Here is a 2418-nt window from a genome sequence, read left to right on the forward strand (position 1 = left end):
ACACACACACACACACAAATCCACCAGAATTTGTCCACTCTCATGATTTTTAATGCATGGTATTCATGTTTCACATTTCCAAGTAAAGCTTAGTTCACAAATAAACAGTTTGTCCTCAGCTGCTCACAATCTGTTGCTGGTCTAGTACCGTTCTTGTTTGTTATTAAAGCAAGATGGCAATCAGGAATAGCTGATATATGGATATTAAGTAAATTAAGAATATTTCTTATTCGGTTTCACTGGGATTTAAAAAAAATGATTTAAAAGAATATCGTTTGGCCATCTTTGGAATAATAACCGCAGTTTGTCCCCGTTTGTTTCACGGAGCTGGATGTTTTGGGCAGGTATGCACACTGAAAACACATGCCAGCCTACGTGACGGTACAGAACATACAGTCAGTCCTGGAGACGTCACGAGCTCAAAGCTGCAGGCAGGCAGTCAGACTCAGCGCGAGAGCCAGACTGAAGAGAAGCGGAGAGAAAGAAGAACCCGCTCATCTGCTCATAGAATTCGGTAAGTTATCACATATCCAAAAACTGTATTTAATTTCTCCGTGCGTGATACATGTCGGGTCGAGTTTGAGTCAGGATTGCATTATTAGGCTGCTGCTGTGGATTGACAGCTTCACTCTTCTTTCTGAGCTTGCTTTACTAAAATTGCGCAACATATTTACAAGCAATGAAGCTTGATAGCATATCATATGTCAAACTTAATCAGCATCATGTCTATCTGAAAACACTTACTGTAGATGCTCACCGGACCGAACATTTGAAAAGAGAAATATTAATACAAGCTAAAGCAAACTTTACTCCAATGCTTTTAAATGCTGTTAAACCTGTATGCTTTCTCAATGAAATATCCTTAATGTGAGTGAAATAACGCACTGTTTATAAAACATTAAATCAGTCAAATTAAACCACACTGGGGGTCATAAAGTTGCTGTACAAAATAATCTCAAAAGCATAAATCATCATCATATGTGACGCTGTTGTCAAAACCGAGAGTTTGCTGGACATTAGATGTGTTTATAAATACTTCGCAGCTGTCATTAATATCTTAATAATTCAAGTTAGCAATATATATGAGTGAGTTTTTGATATGGAATGTCTTTTTTTTAAATAATAGTAAAACTAATCATTCTAAGAATAGATTAACAATTTTTTTATTGTCTGTAATTACGTACCCTATTTTTTTAAGACTGTTGAAAGCAGTAAAACTAAAGAATCAGGTTGACAAAAATGGACATACATTTTTTTTTTACGCCAAGATTTTAGGACTAACTTCATATTCTCACAAATAAAGGTTGATTATTAGCATCGACGGCTCCATGAAGAACCTTTAACATTCATTGATCTTTCCCATTACACAAAAAGGGTTCATATTATTAAAATATTTTTCACACTAAGAAAAAAAAAGGATTCTTTTAAGAACTGCTAACAGAAAGGTTCTTTGGGGAACCCAAATGGTTCTTATACTGCATTGCTACAAAAACTCCCTTTTTGGAGTGTATTTTGTTGTGACTGCTCACCATTTCATAAAATAAAACTGAGAATTGTTAATCACCTTTTTAGCTTTTTGTCCAATAATTAGCCTACTTCATGTATTTACGCTATTTAATGAGGCCATAAAACTAATTATAAGCAGAATGGCTATTTTAAAATAATTAGTATATATTGTTTAAAATAGATTTGGATGAAATATATCATATTACATCAGTACTACTTTCACTTTTTGAAACGTTGTCTTGTTTGAGGTTTTGCAACACAGCACTGATAATTGTATTTCTATTAAATCCTTTATCACTAGATTCAGAATCATTTTGGACTGAATCCGGTTTTGAGTTTGATCCGACTGAGCGTCCTCTCTGTGACTGTCTCTGCTACTAGATAAAGTCATGAGCTGAACTGAATTCTATCTTATAAATAAAGGTTTTAAAGTGTCATATTCAGTCAGTGATCCTCAGGGAATCCTAGGTTTTATTCCTGGTGCAGCACATATAAACCAGACTATCTTGACCACATTCCCATCTAAACTGGACATTCATCTGATGTCCGTCGAGGTCCCATGACCTGAAGGTTTAAAGGCAATGTTTTGGTCACATTCCTGTGTCCTCACGGCCTCATTCTTTCCCACCCGCTGAACATTTCAGCTCAGTGGCCTTAGAGGTCACAGACACTTCGGAGCCTAATGAGAAAGCTGGACTCCCAAACATGCATTTGGTAATGAGGCTGAAAGTACACTTCAGAAAAAAATGGCAAGCTGTCAGCTGTTGGTGCTATCATGCAGTTGACTTTGGTCTTCTTTATGAAGAAAAATCCAATTATTTGATGACCTAGCTGAAAACTATGATGCAATACAATAAAATAAGTAGCTTTTGGTGATGTCTGCATGAAACAACATGTGTAACCAAATGTGAT

General features: G+C 35.8%; 1 protein-coding gene across 1 annotated transcript in view; it reads left to right on the forward strand.

The window, feature by feature from the left end:
• Positions 1-456: 456 nt before the first annotated feature.
• The window catches only part of LOC107593831 (GREB1-like protein), a 60253-nt gene continuing 58291 nt past the window's right edge, over positions 457-2418 (forward strand). Inside the window, exon 1 of the mRNA XM_016283708.1 lies at positions 457-514. The gene's annotated coding sequence lies outside the window, so the exon portion shown is untranslated. The remainder of the gene's footprint in view (positions 515-2418) is intronic.

The sequence above is a fragment of the Sinocyclocheilus grahami genome, unplaced genomic scaffold (genome assembly GCF_001515645.1).
Source record: "Sinocyclocheilus grahami isolate Dianchi unplaced genomic scaffold, SAMN03320097.WGS_v1.1 scaffold176.1, whole genome shotgun sequence".
Classification (NCBI taxonomy): domain Eukaryota; kingdom Metazoa; phylum Chordata; class Actinopteri; order Cypriniformes; family Cyprinidae; genus Sinocyclocheilus; species Sinocyclocheilus grahami.